We start from the raw sequence: 21,477 nt of genomic DNA, 5'->3' as shown, positions 1-21,477 counted from the left end.
GAGGAGAGGATAGGAGAGGAGAGAGGAAAGGGGAGGAGAGGAGAGAACAGGAGAGAGGAGAGGAGAAGAGAGATAGAGGAGAGAGGAGAGGTGAGGATAGAGGAGAGGAGAGGAGAGAACAGGAGAGAGGAGAGTAGAGAGGAGAGGAGAGAGGATAGAGGAGAAGAGAGCTAGAGAGGTGAGAGGGGAGAGGAGAGAGGAAAGGAGAGAGGAGAGGAGAGGAGAGAGGAAAGGAGAGAGGAGAGGAGAGGAGAGAGTCCTACACACACACAAACACAAGCATGTACACACACTGTGAAAGACAGTTCCATCTGCAGTTTCTTCCAGCTCATTCCAACTTTGTAACAAGCAACCACTCAGCTTGTCTTCTTCTGTACCACACAAGCAATTACACCAGATTTGTCAGTGTTAAGGGTTGTACGTCACCTTAAAGGAGAATGATTCTAGGAGAATGGTCACCACCATTATTAGAAATAATCCTTCAGAGACTTACAGTATATGTGAAGCACATTTAAAAAAAATGTGAAAGACAACCCCAAAAACAGGTAAAAAAAAAAAAAAAAAAACATTTAAGAGGCTCAAAACATGTATATATCCTTCTTACCTGTAAATAAATGTTTCCCAAAGATTTCAGACACCCCTATACTGGACCATACTATCTTAACCTCGCAGTGCAACGTCTCTTTTCAAATTCACCAGAATGCAAGAAATGAAGTGTTTGACACTCAAAGTTTTTCCCGGGTTATAAAGTGTGTGTGTGTGTGTGTTTGTGTGTGTGTGTGTGTGTGTGTGTGTGTGTGTGTGTGTGTGTGTGTGCGCTTGTTTAACTATATTCGTGGGGTCCAAAAACCGGGAATACAGTATACTTGTGGGGTCCGGACTGCTTTGTGGGGCCAAAATGCTGGACCCCACAATGTTAAAGGGCTGTTTGAGGGTTAAGACTTGGTTTTAGGATTAGGGTTAGAATTAGGTTATGGTTAGTAAGTTAAGGTTAAGGGTTAAGTTAAGGGTTAAGGTTAGGCATTTAGTTGTGATGGTTAAGGTTAGGGTAAGGGGCTAGGGAATGCATTATGTCAATGACGGGTCCCCACAAAGATAGTGCCATGCACTATGTGTGTGTGTGTGTGTGTGTGTGTGTGTGTGTGTGTCCCAATGTTGAAACAAAACCTACACCCTTGCTCAGACCCCAGAGGGTTACATGTAAATGTAAAATGTATTTGGCCAGCAGTTGTCAAGAGGTGTATTTTGTACTGGACCGAGTGCAGAATGGACAGACTGACTGTCCAGGTGACTACAGATTTTTTTTTAATTACATCTTTTTCATGTGTTTGCATTAATGGCTGCACATAATCATCAGATCCTGTTTTTGCTGTAACAAAAAAAAATAGACATGAGGTATATGAGCAAGCAGGACTAACAACATTAATAATTACAAAGGGAGTGTAATCAATCTGATGAAGCCTATTGAGGAAATTACCATGTTTACCTCATGGTAATTACCAAGTGGCTGTTTTGATGCATATGCAAATCAGTTTATTAAAACAGATGAACAAAACTGATTAAACAAGCAGACCAGAGTTTACATCTACCTTTAATCATCATTACCTTTAATCATGCCCTTTGATGAACTCTGAAACATCACATGACATGTCGTGTCTAACCCACACAGGTGTGGAGAACAGAGATGATGAAAGTCCCTACAGTGCACTGTGTCGAGCTATTTTCGTAAGAAAGCTGTGGTATTAAATAATCATTTCAAAATCTGTTGAAAAACTATTGACAAGCAGAAACATTTTTGTTCACATTAAAACGATGTGAGGCATATTAATGGTCGTGCTCAGCCATGGTCCACCCACACAGGTGTCTTCACTTATTAAAATAATAATGATAAATTAACTGTATTTATATAGCACCTTCCATACAGGGGTGTAGGGGTTTACAACAAAGTAAGAAATAACAGAGCATACAAAAACAAGCAAATTAAAACTAGTGCGGATACAGACAAACAAATGAGTCCCAATGAACGCAGGCGGAAAATAGCACGAACAGGTATGCCAGGAACAATAGAATATGTGAAAGATAGAAATAAAACAAAGGAAAGCATGAGAACAACAAAGTGTGAAAGTTGATAATAAAACGAACGAGAAAAAAAAAAGAGTGACAACTAGTTAAAAGCAGTGCTCAATAAATACGTTTTCAATTGTTGTTTAAAAATGTTCACAGAGCTCGCATTATTTATAGCCTTGGGTTGAGAGTTCCATAGTCTCGCATTGCCAGACCTTCCTCCACAGTGCTGCGGAGGAGGGTCTGGCTAGAGAAAAACGTGCTCTGGTGTATTGGCATTTCTTTAAACCAATCACAATTGCCATGGGTGGCGCTAAACACCGGGCAGAGCCACGGTGCAGCTGCAAAATAGCCTCGGGAAGGAACTTATTTTGGTGGAACGTGTACGTTCAAAAGTTGTTTTAGTCGTGCAACAGAAAACTCAGATTGGACAGATAGTCTAGCTAGTGTCTGGATTTACCCTGCAGAGATCTGAGGAGCAGTTAACCATAGTCCTCACAAATCCACCAGAGGTTAGAATTAAAACACAAAGAAAGCGGAAGGTGACGGTCATATGGCCGAATGAAGGACATTTTTTTGGTGCATAATTAAAGAAGGCTGAGCTGCCGATTTTCTAAATTGTGAGAGTTTCCATATAAAAACACGGCTCCAGAGGATCTAAGAGGCCGTGAAGATTTATAAAATGACAAAGAATTAGTAATGTAGGCCGGTCCTAAACTATTAAGAGCCTTGTAGTCTCGCTTTGCCTGACCATCCACACGCTGCAGAGCGGAGGAGGGTCTGGCTACTCCACATAGCATTCCGGGATGGGAGAAAAGCATACTCTGGTTTATTGGTATTTCTTTAAAACCAATCACAATCGTCGTGGGCGGTGCTAAGCTCCGCACAGAGCCACTGTGAAATAGTTGTGCGAGAGAAAACTCAGATTGGACAGATAGTCTAGCTAGTGTCTGGATTTACCCTGCAGAGATCTGAGGAGCAGTTAACCATAGTCCTCAGAAATCCACCGGAGTTTAAAATTCCAACACAAAGGAAGCGGAAGGAAATGAACATGAGCGAAAAATACATCCGGCGGAATTTGAGCCAGTGCAGGTTAGCTAAAACGGGGGTGATATGCCTGATTTGACCTCTTCTCAGGAATGTGTGGGTTAGTAGAGACTGTTAAATTGGTATCACTTGCTTCATTTCCCCTGATCCAAGAGTTTCAAAATAAGTTCCCTATGGCTGTCAAAGACATTCTTGAAATCAAATCAATCAAATTAAAGTCTAATTATAAAACCATGCCTTGTTACTATGGGTATTTGCAGTACTGTTATGTCCCGGATGTGCTTTCAGTGGCTCATATACAAGTAAAGCACTGCTTCATGAATTTATAGAGACTGGATTTGAAATACTGAAATACTGGGGGGAAAAAATAGCGGGCTGGGATTGCCTTCACACTGTTCTCACGGACCCTTCCCCAATATTTTCACGGCCACATGCACTAACATGTACACACGGCTGGGTGAGCTTTTTAGGGATTACACACACAGAGGGAGTGTGACTTCATTCTCTGCCCTGGCTGCATTACTCCACTATATCTTTACATTGCGAATATTTGTTTGATGCTATATTAATATTCTGAATGTCGAGGAGAGTACCTTTAAATAAACCTTTTTTGCTTATTTAAACTTACGTACTTTTTTTGTATTTGAAAGGGACTGAGAGAGAGAGAGAGAGAGAGAGAGAGAGAGAGTGTGTGTGTGTGTGTGTGTGTGTGTGTGTGTGTGTGTGGGGGGGGGGGTCAGTAATGTTTGCGGATTAGAATCCAATTTGTTCTTGTCCACCAGCTCATGGGCTGATGGGAAGTCCCCACTGTCGAGCTAAGAACAATGATTGCTGGAGAAGATGAAATGACATGCTCTGTGAACCTCCCGCTGATAAAGTGTCCTTAAAAAAACCCCTCTCTATCCACCATTAAGTCCACTTTCCAGGGATTTAGAGGGGGTGAAACAGATGATTTCCCAATTGCAATGATCATGTCAAATCTTAGGCTGAATCCCATTTCTCTGTCTTACCCCTTAGTTTACCCCTAGCCCTTAGTTTACCCCTAGCCCTTAGTTTACCCCTAGCCCTTGGCCCTCAAAAACGAGCGGTAAGGGGTAGGGGTGAAAACATACCCCTATGAAATGAGACGCCACTTGGTTACATCATCATACATACTTAGGTCTGTTTGCAATAAATATTTGTATACACACTGCATGGTGTGTTGTATATCTGTTTCAGTTATCAGTTTTGAATGTCATTGATGTTCAGAAACAGTCTTTGTTAACAAAAAGCTGTCTTTATTGCCCAATTATTAGAACTATTAGAACCATAACTTGTCACATGTCACACACATATAAAAAAGGCACTCAAATGTATAAAACTAAAAAAAGACACACAAGACCACAAACAAACAAAAAACTACAGCTATTCTGAAATTCCAGACCCCAGTCTGATGCCTGTTGGCCAGTAACCTTTCCCTCCATATATCCCATTTCTTTCATTAGTGTCCTGTATCATAACCAACAACAATGTACAGGTGCATGAACAGGAATGAATTACACATGTTTACAAAAATACAGTACCAATACAATAATGAATGGCTACAACATGAACGCAGAAACTTCTGCTCGTTTTCAGCCCAGAAAGTGGATCAGCTGCTGGGTTTTCTCCGGCGTCCCTGTGTGATACAGGACGGTAAATGTAAAGCACGTATCGATGTCTCCAAAGCAAGTAGTGTTATACACTGATATCAAACGAAAATCGCTGCTAATGGAGTTTAGTTAACACTGTAGACGTGCATGGAGTCCATTCAAGGCAGAGAAATGCGGGACTGTTGTGCAAATAAGCAATGTAGCTAACATTAACGTTAACTTTAGCGTTAGCATAGCAAGCTAGCGATTTTTAAAACATTTCAATTACAAATATGGTTGCAAATATACAGTGTTTGGAATAACGCCATTTAAAAGAACGGCGTTAGGTAACGACGTTATTTTTTTCAGTAACGGGGTAATCTAACGAATTACTTTTCCCGTCGTTACAACGCCGTTAACGTTACTGGACGTTAAATGCGGTGCGTTACTATGCATTGATTGAATAAACTGTGTAATCCGAACGCACCCCTGGCTCACAGCTAGTGAGGAGGTGGGTTAATAACGAGGTAAGCGATTATGATTGGCTAAGGCAGAGTCATGTTTCATGGTAGCCAATCAGAGCCAGTGTTTTTACACACATGCCAGCACGCGCCACACACACACACACAACAGCTAAACAGAGATTCGATAAAGCAGCAGAGATGGCGAGTCAGGAGCAATCCGATGAAAAGTTGGCATTTTCAAGGTGGAGATATAAGCACTACTTCAAATTCATTGTGGTCAAAGGCAAGAACATGCATGTAATGTGTACATTATGTCCAGGAGAGAAGACTTTGTCGACATCCGTTGTAAGCAACTCTAATTTAATGAAGCATCTCACAACGACACACGCATCTACAAAGCTAGTGGCCAAAACCACCGATACCTCCACCACAGATGATAGCTCGCCATCCACTAGCAAAGAAGGACTCGGAGCAAAGTCCTCCAAGCAGCAGAAGCTAGATCTTTCTGCCTCACAACAAAAAACTGCTCAAAAAAATCAAAATTCTTTGACATATAGCAACTTTTTTTTTTTTAACAGTAACGCAAATAGTTACTTTCCCTGGTAACGAGTTACTTTTATCATAGAGTAATTCAGTTACTAACTCAGTTACTTTTTGGAACAAGTAGTGAGTAACTATAACTAATTACTTTTTTAAAGTAACGTTCCCAACACTGCAAATATATATGTACAGGACTGTGTAGTGCACAAAACAAGACCGTCGTAATTTTTAAATCAATTCTTTAAGCCGAAAATACATTTATGGGTCTCTCTGGTCGACCTGGCAGCCATTTTCCTTGTTGCGCAATGTATCTGGATACCCCTTGCTTTTCAAGTAAGCTCGTGTCCTTGCTTGGCGTTAAGGGGTATATAGCCCTTCCCCTTAGCCCTACCCCTCGACCAAAATGAGTATTGGGACAGCACTTATTCTCACGTGAGCGCGCAAAACTAAGGGGTAGGGGTAAGGGGAAGGGTTAAGACAGAGAAATGAGACGCAGCCTTATTAAGTTAATGTGTAGTTTTAATGCTCAAGAGTCATGCTAAACAAAACAAGGAGAATAAGCAACGTTCTCCTGTGGGAGAGAGAATTAGGTAATATGTGTGTAGAGCTACAAAGATGAATCAATTAGTTGTCAAATATGAAATTAATTGTCAACTATTTTGACGACAAAAAGTAAAAAATCTCCAATTCCAGCTTCTTAAATGTGAATTTTCTAGTTTTTTCACTCCTCTGTTTCAGTATACTCAATATCTTTGAGTTGTAGACAAAAGGAGACATTTGAGGACATCTTTGGCTTTTGGGAAACACTGATCCACATTTTTCACAATTTTCTGACATTTTATAGCCCAAACAACTAATCCATTAATCGATAAAATAATCGACTATGAAAAAATTCTATTCTATGAAAATTCCTTAGTTGCAGCCCTAAATGTGTGTGTGTGTGTGTGTGTGTGTGTGTGTGGAGTTTTTAGTTTGCATTTTCAGAATCCTCTGACTTTATCTTTAACCCATCCATCTCATCATTGTCATCGCCACCATGGCAGTTGTCATCATTATCGGAAGAACTGCAATCCTTATTACCATCCTTCATCACAACCACTGGCGAAATCACCAACAGCATCACCAATCAAGGCAGCCATTGTCATTATCATAATCTTCATCATTATTTCAGTCAACACTGTGATCACTATCAGCACCAGCAGCACCATTACATGCATCATTATTAGAACCACAGTCATCATCACCCTCACTTATCCTCCTTCCTCTGTGCCATTTGTTTTGCCACCCCCTCCTCCTTCACTTCTTCCCTCCTTCCTCCCACCCTGCTCCCATTCCCAGCTCACAAATCCCTTTATTAAATCAAATCCCAGGGCATCCTGAAAGCTACAATACAACCAAGGAGCAGCTAAACCGCCGAAGGTTGCATAAGCTCTGTCCATCCTCGTTCACTGCCTGCCTGCCCGCCTGATTGTTTCTTTATAGTGTGTGTGTGTGTGTGTGTGTGTGTGTGTGTGTGTGTGTGTGTGTGTGTGTGTGTGTGTGCGTGTGTGTGTGTGTGTGTGTGTGTGTGCGCGTGTGTTAGCTGCACGCAATCCATCAGAATTTCCCATGGCACCTACATACTACTTAGCCAGAGGGAAATGTTGTGTGCGTTTATGCTTTAGCAAGGAGAAGTCATAAGTAGGGGCCTATAACAGATTAAGGCTGCATGGTGCATCGCTTGGAGAAATGGGAGATACACTATCCCGAAACACTAAGATGCCAAATGCCCAGCAGCCATTCTGAGTGGTCTGTGTGTGTCAGTGTCAGTGCGTGTGTGTGTGTGTGTGTGTGTGTGTGTGTGTGTGTGTGTGTGTGTGCATGCATGCGTGCGTGCAAGAGTGACACCAGTGTGTAAACATAATGGTTTTAAGGTGCTCCATTTCACATTTTGCCCCCATTCCTCTTCCACACATCCACCCGTACTTTTTATATATGCTCCTTCCCTGTTTGTTTTTAACTCTCTTTCTCTCTTTTATTCATCCCTTGGCTCCTGTTTCTTCCCCTCCGCCTTCCTTTCCTTCCTTCCTTTTCTTTCTGTGTCTATTTCTTCCTTCATTTTCTTTTCATCTTTGTTTTTTTGGCCCTGGGGTGGTGGTGGGGGTGTCTTATTACTCTGTCTTAGACACTAGTAGGTCCAGCGGCGTACACATACACACGCTGTCCTGAGGCCCGAAGGCTGTTTGTCTTTGATTGAGACTAATGGTGAAATTACGCAGGCTGCTGTTCTAAACAATAGTCTTCACTCACACTTATCTGGGTCGCTGGTACGAAAATGGGAGGCTGGCTCGGGGTGTTGTAATCGGCGGGCGGGGTGTCAACACTTGCTGGAGGATAGTCGGAGGGAGGGGCATGGAATGCAGATCATGTTTCCGCCAACTGCGGAGCATCTCAAAAATCAGGTCTTTCCTTTCTTGGGGACATGAATATGTTTATGTCTCCACATTAACATCAACTCATTGTGTTGAGGGTTAAGCCAAAAAACAATGTGGTAAAGGAAAAATGCAGTTGCTTGGCTTTTAACAAATTTAAAGAGACCAGATCATATTACAATTGTTCTTGCCTCTCTTTACCAATCAGTTTTAGATTATGTTAAAGCCCCTGAAAAAAACATTTTTATATACAAGTTGATATATTCATGACTATATAAGCAACAGTCAAAGTTCATATTTGCATTCTTAGACATTATTTATACAGAGTTTAACCTTCCCAAAACCAGGTAATCATCAGGAATGTGTGTGTGATTTGATTTGGAAATGTATATCTGGAAATATAAGCAAACAACGCACCAACTGTAATCACGCTGATTCAAGTACTGTAAAATCCTTATTGGTGCACTGAAGTACATGACCTCACCTTTTTTCCAGCTGAGCCCCGCCAACCTAAACCTAGTGAGGAGAGCACAAAAACAATATCATGAGAAATAACCAAAGCTGCCACTTTGGTAGAAAGAAATTGTGAAGGGTCCCATTGCTCAAGTGGATTGAGAAAATAGTTGTTTAGGGCCCAAAGCACTTTACAGGCTACCTCCTAGCTGTATTGCTGAATTTCTGTCCCTGCACGAGCTAGAGGGCAGTCTCAGATCCTCAGGCAGGGGTCCTCTGATTATTCCCGGTAAATCCTGGTTCAGCAACAAAGGTGACTGGGCTTTTGCAATCAGGGCCCCTAACCTCTCGAGTTCTCTGCCTGAGGATCTGACGCTTGCAGAATTTATCTTTCAAATGCCCCTCAAAACCCATCTTAGGAAAAAAAGAAAGTCTGCCTGTCAGACTGTCCTCCCTATAAAAATGACACCATTGGTTGCTGAACAGGACCGTGTGTGGCTGAGTGAATGATGGCGGTCTGTCGGCAGCAGCATGATGTTGTTGTTATTGCCCTGCAAAAGCACTTTGGTAAAGCCTTTTTGACTTTGATATGAGAGATTGCAACAGTCAACTTTGGTTTCTTCTATGAACTTTAAAGGATTATTTCTAGGACCTTAAAGGATTATTTCACTTTTTGTTTTAGTCAGTTACTCATATAAACATTGGGACTATGTTTACCTTGTGTAATCCCTGTGTACAGTACCTCTTCATCATTGTTTTAATACAAACTTGGGGGGAAAAAAGTATTTTTTTGCCTAAACCAAACGGAGCTAACGGGTCATATGTATATTTTCTGTAATGGTGATACAAGTTCAGACATCACTGAGAAACGGACACTCAGAAATCGCTCATCTTGGTTGTTTGGAAGACAATGACAAGTAACTAATTTTATCATTTAGTTTGGATAAATTGATACTTTCTGCTCTTTTAATAGTCTGACGCTAACTTGTCCCATTGTCAGTGTTTGTATTCCTAAAATATTTTACACTTGAATCACCCATGTCAAACTGTAAACCATGTAAGTCTGTTTTGGAAGATGCTATACAAATTGTATGTTTATTACGTGAAAGACAGATATAGTTGATGACAAAGATAAAACTAGTGAAAGAGAAATTAGGGCATTTGAAGCTAGCTCAGTCCCACCTGTGTGTGTGTGTGTGTGTGTGTGTGTGTGAATTACAGTGCAGCAGTAGGGGATGTGAGGCATCCCATAGATGCACTCAAACATTTTTACATTCCTGCAGAGACTCAATTTCTCTCTCTCGTTCTTGTTTTGCTGTCATGATTTCACAGTGTTCACTGCATGTTTACTGGTGGTGTGTGTGTGTGTGTGTGTGTGTGTGTGTGTGTGTGTGTGTGTGTGTGTGTTCGGTGCAGTGGGTGGGCGATAGCAATAGACAGATGAAAAAGTGAGGTGACAGCAAGAGAGAGGGAGAGAGACAGTGTCATGGGAAAGAAAGCCTCATGGAGTGTGAATAAGGCAAGAACGATAATGTGGTTTGTGGCTATGTTTTATCTACTGTGTGTGTGTGTGTGTGTGTGTGTGTGTGTGTGTGTGTGTGTCCAGAGTAGAAATGGCATAAATGTTCTACCCATTCAGACAGCCTGCTTTCTTATTTTGTCTTTCATCGTCTCTATTTCATCCCATTTGACTGTTTGTCTGACTTTTTGAACTTTTAAAAGTTAGAATAACAACAGCCCTACTATCAACAGTCAAGTATTCTCGTTGGAACGATATTAGATTTAACTTTACTGTCATAAATACATCGTAATCGAACATATACTCAGAAAGTGCAAAGTGAATAAGATCATTACTGATAATTATAAAGATCATTGCCAGTAAGTGCTTAGTAAGTGTACAAAATTAACAATAAAACCAATATGGAGTACTGAATGTGGAGTATGAACAATAAAGCAATATAATAACATGTACTATGTAAGAATGTAGCCATATATACAGTGAGCAAAACCGTTGAAATGTCTCATTCCAGTCTGCTTCATCTGACTGTACAATTTAGCAGCGAGGTGGCAGAATGGTGGGAAATCAGACAGAGGGATTGTTTTCATATTAAAGTAATTGCTTGCCTGAGGGCGAGGTCATTTTTCATTTTGCAATGGCATTCTAAATACAGCTTCTTGAAATGTGGGGTATACTCGCCGCAGCCCACCAGTGTGATGTCATGGGAACTGTACTGCCCTACAAAGGCAAAAGACCTTAACTCGCTAGAGTGTGAAACTGAGAAAAATGACTTTAAAGTTTCTGTTTTGTCCAGACAAAAGTATTATAGGTAGGACTCCCAAAATTTGACAACTAGTTGCTATAATGAAGAAATGTTTGTATACAAAAAAATCTTGAGCTCAAAATTGACCTTTGACCCTTGTTTTGCAGTTACTGTACTCTGCCTTTGTATCATGGGCCAAAAACAAGGAGTCGTGCAAAGGCAAAAGACAGTAACTGACATATAATCAATATTTGCTTGCTGTTATCCATACTTCCATCCATTATAAGAACACCTAACCAAGGTCTAGTCATCATGGTATTAGTTTTAAATGATATAGAAGACCTTTGGTTGTTCCTATTTAGTGCTATAATGATCAGGATAGTGCGGCAACACTAACAGTTAAACAATATGACAGATAAGTTACTTTGCAGTACAGTATACCATATGAATGAATACAATAAATATTTTCTCAATAAAGATAATTTAATTATAATTGAATACAAAGGTATATTTATTGTTTAACGATAAATATATTATGTTTAATACTTTTGCAAGGCACTGTATCCGTGTCATATTCTCATTAGAGGCTGAGCCCCCCTAAAGGTCTGGTCCTAGAACCGCCCCTGGTTAAGGGTTAAGGGCCACCAAACTGCTCACGATGCAGTCAACAAACTCAACTTGGATTACTACTTTTTAATTCTGAGATAACATAGACAGAGTTGACCGACCATTTAGGTTAGCCTACTTTGTACGGACGTTGGTGATAACTAGCTGCTATTATGGATTTGTGTACGATCTGACATGAACACCTGCAAGAAGGAAATACAAACACGTATGGATTGTTGTGGATACAGCAGATGACGTGCATTGCTATGGATTATATCTCCCATGGATTATATCAGATTGCATGGAAAGGTAGGATGCCTGTGTATTTAATAATTGGTTTACGGCGTCTGATGTGAGGCTCCGCCAAGTGAGGAGCTGTATCAGCATCACCGTTAGCGCTACGTGACACAGATTAAATTTGGCTAGCTCCGGGCTGTCACTGACGTTGACAGATCTGAACCATCGCCACTTTATTTCAAAGATGTGTCGTTTGTATGTTACGTGGTTTGGTGACAATTAAAAGCGGCAAACTTTGACAGTATGACAAAGCCAGAGTACAGTAACATCACGGCGGCACAGTAACATCTCTCTTGATGCCTGGCTAAACAAAGTCAGAACACCGTAACTCAACTTCAGCGTGCCGAAACAAAGGCAAAGAGCCGTAACGGCTGTTACGGCGTTCTGCTGTGATTTCTCGTATCGTTTTGGATATTACGGTTGTCATAGCCCTTTATTTTCTCGTTAAAACAATCAAATTGACTCACGATATTTATTCACATGATAAAGGAGGTCTCAAATAACCCAAAAATGACATTAACTCATTTTTGACCAAACATGATGTTACGGCGTTTTGCCTTTGTAGGGCAGTGTAACTGTTACTCCCGCGTGGTGGTCGTGACACTAGTTGCCGTCTTCTCCTGAACAGAGGTGGCGCTAATGAGGAAAGGCTACCGACTTTGCTATTTCTACGGACTAGAAGAAGAAGTAAAAGGTAAACAATGGCAGAACTGACAGCAGCATTGACGTCAATGTTTCGATTTGATTCGATGACGTACTTCGTCGGATCAAGCCTTTCATTCGCCATAAAAGAACTCATCTTAACCCAGTGAGTTTAGAAGAGAGACTTGCAGTCACTCTGAGAGTCCTGGCATCATGTTGCTCTCGAACTCGTCCATGCTTCCTGTTTCCGCTTTGTCGCGCACCGCTGAAAAAAATAGAGTGGTGCACTCTGTCGGTACACGATCCGTTCTGCCTGCACGATCCGTTCTGCACATGCGCAAAATGTTCGCGCATGCGCGGTTGTACGAGGATTTACGACACTGCACGATCTGTTCCACGCTTCCGGTCGACAGCCAAGCTAACGTTAGTTTAGCTAACAGCTAATTCGGCTAACTGCTAGCTGAGACAGCATGTAATAACTTTAAAAGACCCTCAAAATAAAACTTGAAAATAAACGTTGACATATATAACAAACACCTAACATATATAACAGCTGTTACGTCAGTTCTACTTTACTTGTGCTCATTTAAAATACAATCACTCAATACTTGTCTTTATTGTTATTACTGTGAAGTCTTAATTTAGCTGTAGCCTGCTTTTCCCATTACGTTTGAGTTAACGTTATTTTAGACTGAATCTAGCTGTCAGCTAGCGGTTAGCCGAATTAGCTGTTAGCTAAACTAACGTTAGCTTCCCGGTGGAGGCTAGCCATAGGCTAGCGTGGAACAGATCGTGCAGGTTGTATGGATACGTAAAACAGTATTATCTTGCGCATGTGCAGAACGGATCGTGCAGGCAGAACGGATCGTGTACCGACACACTCCTTCTAGACGGGCACTCAAAATCCTGGCGCGCCAGCGAGATCTACGTCATTTTGACGTCACATTGACGCGCGCCAGCTTGGCTACGGCAACTGTAAAAGAGGAGAGGAGGACATATTTTTCAAGGTTGCCTGGCTAAATATTTTAAATGGATCCCTATTGATTAAAAGACTGACCTAAAGAAAAACAACCAAGCATTTCTTAGAAACATTTTGTAAAACTACTCCTGTTACAGAGAACCATTGGAAAGGATTATGGTACAAAGCTAGAACTATTTTACTGTAAATAGATATATATTTTTACTTTGTCTGTAGTAATTTACGTAATTATTGGAAATGTTACAAACTAAAGGTACGGAATGGTTCTGGGGCCTCATGTATAAAAGACTGCGCAGCTTCCATACCAGAAGATGGCGTACGGCCAAAACTTGAAAAGTACCTACGCACAGAAATATTCACAGGTATAAAACCGTGCGTAGGCCAGGTCCTACGCACCTTTCCTTTATACATGACAATCCAGTTCACAGGATCAATTACGCATCACATAAGTTTGTTCCTGGGGAGATGGATCCGTGCGTCCCACCTCCTGTGCAGCATGGATGTCTGAGCCTCAGCAACTACAGAATCACAGGCACTATTTTCCGTGCCGATCTTTTTGTTGCACAGTGAGTAGATATTTCATCTATTGGAAATACAGAGGATGACTGAAAGTATTTTCTAAGTGGATTTTTCATTCATTTCCCATCCTCATGTTTAACAGAGGTTAAGTAGCCTGCAAATTAAACAGTTAGTAGTGTGAGATGTGAAACATTATCCACATAAATGATCAAACTTTTATGGAGTATTGACGGATAAAATTATGTTTTTTCATAGACAACGTCACAGACGTATGCCAGTGGAAACTTTATTTTGTAATGTTTGGTGATTTTCTGCACTTTTCAGTTAGAAATCGCCACGTTACAGAGCTAGAAGGCTTTGCGGACGGCCCGCACATTTTCACAACTGCTCAACAGTTTGCGTGACGCACAGTCTGATGTCAAGTTAATTTTTTTATACTGTAACTGTGTATGTAACCTCAGACATCTTACCTGGACATCTTGGTATCTTTGCTCTTTTACCTGTTCACTGTTTCTCTATAAACGGTACAATATATAACTGTTTAATTCTTACTTGGTGTTTCTTTATTTCCAAAAAAGCCTTTATGAGCTTTCTCTATATACTGTATATACAGTATGTGTTCACTAACAAGTCTAAAACAAGAAACCATGGCAATCAGCAGTGTTTGGAAATGCACCAGGCTGAAATCCATTCTGTTTTGAGTGTGTGGTTAACAGTTTTGACAGCAGTGAGTTAGCATTTGAACAAAGTGCTGTAAATCCACAGTGTTGTGCAGGTTGTGGTTAACACCATGGGTTAAGTGTGTAGGGTTTTGAAAACTGTGTTCTAGTAATGAAAAACGAACTACAGTTTGGTCCACATGAGCTGCTGCTGTGCAGACTGTAGTTAGAGGTTTTGCACATGTGACTCCAGTTGTGCCCACTGTCGTTTAGCAATCGAAAAAAAAACTTTCTGTCTAACTAACGACTAATTTTCTGTCGTTTTCTCCTAAAAATGGTGTGCAGTTAGCACACCAGACACTATTATTTCAGCTAGTTTTGGTGTGATGGAGCTATCAGACACCAGCACCATATTTTGCGTATCAGTTATGCGTTGCTGTGTAGTGATTTAGACCTATATATGATGGGTGTATCAATACATGAAATAGTGCTTTAGTGCAGTGTCCAGAGCTGACAGGGCTGTACTATTGTTACAATTGAATTTAAAATATATTAAAGTGCCTCCGCTGTCTTGCGCTGCACTATCCTATACAGAGATGATGCGCATCTCCCTGGGTAGATTGGATGGTGGACTATGTGTATGTGTATGTGTGTGTGTGTGTATGTGTGTGTGTGTGTGTGTGTGTTTATCTAGACCAATTGCCCCTGGGCTCCATGGCACATGGCCGGAAAGAGGAAGAAAAAAAAAGCAGAGCAAGAAAAAAAACACATTGTTAATAAATACAATGTATAAAAACTGTTTTTTTAATCAGAATCAGGTATTGGTATTTCTAAAGGACTACTCCAGTACTCCAGTTTTCAGCAGTACTCAACAGATAATGATCTATATAAATTATAGACTGTAATAACATTTCTGAAATTTTACCCAATATGACATACACTTCTTTAAATTATGGACACAGTGAAAAGTGCAAATCAGCACATAGTTCACACACACACACACACACACACACACACACACACACACACACACACACACACACACACACACACACACACACACACACACAGACACACAGACACACACACACACACACAGTCCCTCACTCGAGTCCCCCAGGAAATGGCCATCACTGTCAATTAGGATCATTCTGCACAGTGGCCAATGTACTTTACCATTACACCATCTCTCTCTCTTGCTTTCTCTTACTCAGTCACTCTCACACACAAAAAGAAAAAAACAAGACACACACATTAAGAATAGCAAAACCTCATGGGATACTGAGCCACTGACAGCCCATTACAATTCCACTGAGACTGAGGATGGTTTACAGGCACTTTAAGCTCTGGGAGCGCAGACACACACACACAAACACACACACACACACACCCACACTTCTACACTTGTGAGGACCCTGGTTGGCATAATGCATTCCCTATCTCCAAACGCTAACCATCAGGATCACAACTACATGCCTAACCCAACCGTTACGGTAAAGTCACATTAGTCCTTCCAACGCCTGTCCACTTCTATTGTCATGAATGGAAGACACGATGGACAGATTTAGGAATGCCTTTCCACTTTTGCTGTAATTTTAAATATGCATGTATTGCACAATTTATTTTTCAGGAAAACCAGTAATTCCAAAATAAATAAACACTTGACATTAGATGTGCTGAATCTATGAGCTCACAACAGCCTCAAAACCAATCAATTAAAGAAACGATAATCACTAAGTCAAAGTATCTTTTATAAAGATTTTGCTTAAGGCAAACAATGTGCCTAATCTTTGTGACTTCATAGGGGTCAAAGCCTATTATGTGAATTCATCATCATGGGAGCATCATAGCCAATTTATTAATATTGTTAACAATGGCAAATAATAAAAATCACACTTGTTACCTATTTTAGGAAGGTGGGACACAACCTACCTATATGTGCACATATGCACAACACTCAACTCAACTCAAAAGCTTATTTTGCTCCTTAGAACCAGGTCTAGAGACAAATAGATGGAGCAACATATAGCAATCAGTTGATGATGAAGTCTTAGTAAGACAATTATTCTCGTGGGACTGCAATAGTTCACCTAGACCAAATCTTTACCTTAACCCTGAAACCAAGTCTGTTGGTTACTGTTACTGGCCCACCTAGGGAGGCAGGAGCATGTAAATGAAATTAACAAAAGAAAAAAGGACAATCACTAAACATGGCTCACCGATACATCAGAAAAGGAGAAAAACGTTCAAAACCAAATGGCGGCCCACCCCTACATATTCAGTGCTATTTACAAAAAAGTGGACTAGTTAGAAAATTACGCACAGAACAAACTAGGTCACTAGGCCTACCACCAGAGATGGCAAAAGTACTCACTTCCCGTACTCAAGTAGAAGTACAGATACTTGTGTTAAAAAATACTCTGGTAAAAGTAGAAGTAGTGATTTAACTTCTTTACTCAAGTAAAAGTAACAAAGTACAGGCTTGGACATTTACTTAAAGTATAAAAGTAAAAGTAGCCTGACAATGACAAATGACAACCATTTTTTATGCAAAGCTACCTGGACCACACAAATGTCAGATAAGGCCAAGGATGATTGGGAATGCCTTGCTGCTTGTCTGCCAAATCTCTGGGATCTCCGTTTTCTTCTTTTTCAATCATGTCGCCGTCCATACTACTATGTGCTAACGTTACCGCCATCAAGCCGCAATGATTTGCCGCGAATAAATGCCGCCGAATCTGTCGAGTCGTCTTGTAGTGGTGCGTCAAGTGCAACGTATATTCCCATCCAATTAGATTGAATTCGGTATTGATGATGCGAAAACTAATAACGGTAATTCCACTGAAATTATTTGAAACTAAAGTAACGAGCCAATTTTGTAAAATGTAAGGAGTAGAAAGTACCGATATTCATGTTAAAAATGTAAGGAGTAAAAGTAAAAAGTCGGCACAAAAATAAATAGTAAAGTAAAAATATCTGAAAAATCTACTTGAGTACAGTAACGAAGTATTTGTACTTTGTTACTTCCCATCTCTGCCTACCACACCTCACAGGTATATCACACTAAGAACAAAAGACAGAGGACAGAACTGAGGAGCTGCTGTCAGAAAACCGAGCATTTTATAAAGGCAGATGTGATGGAAATACCAATAAGCAGAAGCCACTCACCAGGCCGAGCTCACGACTCCAGGCAGTCACAGAGAGGCTATAGGTTCTCACACAAAACACAGAAAAAAAACTAGATACGAATATGAATATACAAATATGATATACTTTATTGTCCCCATTAGGGAATTTTAGTTTTTGGCTCAAAAGCTGCACACATAAATAAATACCTTGACAGTTATGAACAAATGATACAGCACCAACTGTACCAGTCACAAGAATAAATTGCACATAAAGTATTGCACACATCCCGTGTTAAAACATATATTTACCTCTCCCCACTGTAAAACACCATGAAGGTATTTCACAGTCTCTATAGCCTCAAGCAGCATTGTTAAAAAAGTTTAACAGTCAAACGGTCAAAATACGGCCAGCGCCCTAACATAGCCCTTTGAAAAAGGGAAGACCAAAAAATGTCTTCATTTTCTAAAAACTTTTCTTAACCCTTGTGTTGTCTTCCTGTCGACCATGAACTTGTCCTTCCGGGTCAAAATTGAAAACGTTTTTTGAAAACTTTTTTTGGGGCTTTCTTACCCCGCTGTTTTGTCACTTTCTTCGATGCTTTTGATTCTTTTTCGTTTTCGTTTCTTTTATCCATGGTCAATAAACCTAATTATTTTGAGTAATTGTTAAGATCAGAGGATGTTGAGTGGATCACAGACTGTTTACGTCAACATTTAGTCAAGATGCTGTTTTACAACCATTTAAAAAAAATTCAAATGCTATGAAATTGAATAAAATACCCAAAATGCAAAATTCAATGAAAATATTTTTTGATTTTACCTGCGAAGAACGTACATCCATGTTGTTTTGGGGGCAATTTGATTGAAAGAAACCTATATTTCTGATATAAAAAAACCTTGAAAATGGGTCAAATTTGACCCGAGGAAAACACAAGGGTTAAACTGGTGTTTAAAAAGAATTCGAAAACTCATGTACACTGACACACAAACCAAGCCTCCTACCTACTACAAAACTGTAGGATTGGTTATCTGGGCAGAGACGAGCTGCAGAGAGACAATCACAAGTAACATAAATAGTGAAAAAGTTGTGGTTAGTAAGAGACGAGTGAGAGTAGATTACAAGGCACCAGAGGTCAAATGCTCTTTTCACACCAGTTCTTTCTGTCATTATTAATTTGGTGGAGGTGAAATCAATGATATTGTTTGTGGTCACCTGTGTGGCACAAAGTCTGCTGCTTCTGGAGTTGATCTGTAGAGTGTGTGTTACTTGTACTGGTCCAAGGACAACATGCGAGGCAATAAGGGCTCCTGCACACTGGCTGCGTGGCGTGAGCGTGGCGTTTCTGTTGCGTGTCAGTTGTGTGGCGGCTGCGTGGCGTTTTCTGTCTTTTCACACCGCAATCCTCAAAACAAAAGTGTTTATCTGTCCTAAACTGGCCCTGTATTATGTTTCTGTCAGCAGATTTACATCTGCCAATCTCTGTTACCATCCTCCTTCTCCTCTCTGTCACGTACGGGTGTCATCGGCCAGATAGAAATGACGTGCAACCGTCACAGTGATTGCTGCAAAGCGCTTTGATGGAGAGAAGTGTGGGCTACTCAACTTTTTTTGTTGTTGCTAATGTCAACCTATGTTTCTTTTTTATCATTTGTCAGTGTGGCCTTGGATCTAGTAAACAAGATACGCGTTTGTACCTTTACAGTTATATATAGGTTAAATGCTGTTTTTTAGGATTATCTCTTTCCATACATCCACCTTTTTTCTGCTCTGTCTGTAGCTGTCTTCTTTGACAGAGAATTTCTGGAATGCTGATAGGGGTCTGCTCTAACAACGTTAAGTCCCTGACAGAGTGAAAACACCTGCATGAATTGTAGATGTTTCTCCTATTGCAGGCGCTAATAAGAACTGTCACTAAGTGATTTCCAGGCTAGTTCTCAATTTGTGCTTTAAGGGCTTAATGTCTGTACTTAATGTCAGCCTCGAAACAGCCACATCAGTCAGAGCAGACTCTTTCTTTTCTCTGTCTTTGTTTATACCTACTTCCACAAAGTAATGTGTGTCATATAAAATTCAGCGAGGTAGAAGCTCGAAGACTGTGCTGACTGAACATTAGTCTGCGTTATTATGATGTACTGTGCTTAATGTGATGACTCTAAGCAGATAAAGGGCTTCTTTTGTATTGCTTGTGTCATTTATGTTTAGTATTTTATGCTTTTTTTAAATACGCAACATGGTGTTCAGACCGCTTAACAATGCCAAGTCACCTTAAAATGAAATCACATGTATAGGCTCTAAACAGCCATGCACATGCAGAAGGTCACTGCATTTAGCATCGCACTCCTGTGACATTGTTGGAGTCACAGTGGACAGTCAGATTCAGGTGTGTTATGCTAGCAGCAGCTAATGTAGCCTCGAGCTGCTAGCCTCAAGCAGAGATAAAGAGAGGGCTGCAGAGGTTTGATAAGCTCTCTTCTTTTTAACTTCACACCCCCAGATTCTTTTTTCTGATTGTGTCATTGCTAGGTGATAGACTGACAACCTATGTGGGGTGTTAGCTTGTCACTGCACGCTGGGATAGACTGCACTCACTCACTGTGTGAGTGTGAATAGAAGAAGACACAATTTTTTTTATTTATTGACAGTAAGTTTTTTTTTTACGTTTTCAACTCTAGAAGTTGTGTTGGGAAATAACTTACTACTTGTTGAACTTAACATTATACACTTGGTATATTAAACACTACATTCCATGTCCAGGGCCCATTGTAAGTCAAAAAAAGAATTATATATATATATTTAAATAAACGCCAGCCTCTATTCACACAAGGTACATTGTGTATAATTTAGAGCTGTACAGTATAAGATATATTGTCTCATCTTGCATTATATGTGCCAAAGGAACACATTAATCATAATAGTAACTTTTACATTCCCAGCAAATTAAAATCACCTTGTTGAACTATTTATCAATGACAAAATAAGCCCTGCCAGCACAACAGATACATCCTCCTATTGTCTGTACTTACAGCACAAGGACAAACCCGCACATCAACAAAGACCACTGCTGCTTTTAAAGTATGCATGAATTACACATGAACAGGATAGTATCATTGTCCCTGCACAGGTGAAGTATATGTTTTTAGTTCTAGATTTAATTACCGTACCTTGACACCTTAAAGTGGCCATATTATGCTCATTTTCAGGTTCATAATTGTATTTTGAGGTTGTACCAGAATAGGTTTACATGGTTTAATTTTCAATAAACACCGTATTTTTGTTGTACTGCACTTTGCTGCAGCTCCTCTTTTCACCCTGTGTTCAGGTCTCTGTTTTAGCTACAGAGTGAGACCCTTCACTGCTGTAACATCTTTGTTGGCATCTTTGTCGCACATGCGCAGTAGCTAGGTAAGATCACATCATCTAGCTAGCTGTTTGTTTCTACAACTTCAGTAGTACAATGCAGGATTAGCCGACAGACTTCTTCTAAACGACGGCACACTTCCAACTTTGCATGGAATACCTGCAGAATAGGGACATGGAAGTAGTTCTTTTGTAGATTATGGTGAACTAGTGTGTGTTGTAGCAGTGTTTTGCCAATCAGAATGAGCTTGCATGCTAGCGCTAGCATCCTACGGTTTGCCACCTCGTTTCGGCTAGTGACGTAAAAAGCCCTGCCGAGTTTGACCAGCTCACCTGGAGACTGAAGGCAGGTTACATTCAGAAATCCGTATCTCACTCAAAACAGCACGGATGTTTTTTTCTCCAAGTTTGTATGCGTGTGGAAGCACCAGAGACACAA

At 40.4% G+C, this 21,477-nt stretch overlaps 2 protein-coding genes across 3 annotated transcripts in view; one reads left to right on the top strand and one right to left on the bottom strand.

The window, feature by feature from the left end:
- The window catches only part of dpy19l3 (dpy-19 like C-mannosyltransferase 3), a 616,246-nt gene that overhangs the window by 217,420 nt on the left and 377,349 nt on the right, over positions 1-21,477 (bottom strand). The window lies entirely within an intron of this gene.
- The window catches only part of si:ch211-186j3.6 (neural-cadherin), a 369,843-nt gene that overhangs the window by 50,507 nt on the left and 297,859 nt on the right, over positions 1-21,477 (top strand). The window lies entirely within an intron of this gene.

This window comes from Sander lucioperca, chromosome 3 (assembly GCF_008315115.2).
Source record: "Sander lucioperca isolate FBNREF2018 chromosome 3, SLUC_FBN_1.2, whole genome shotgun sequence".
Lineage (NCBI taxonomy): Eukaryota > Metazoa > Chordata > Actinopteri > Perciformes > Percidae > Sander > Sander lucioperca.
Note: the sequence above shows the minus strand (reverse complement) of the source record. Positions and strands in the feature narration are given on the sequence as shown.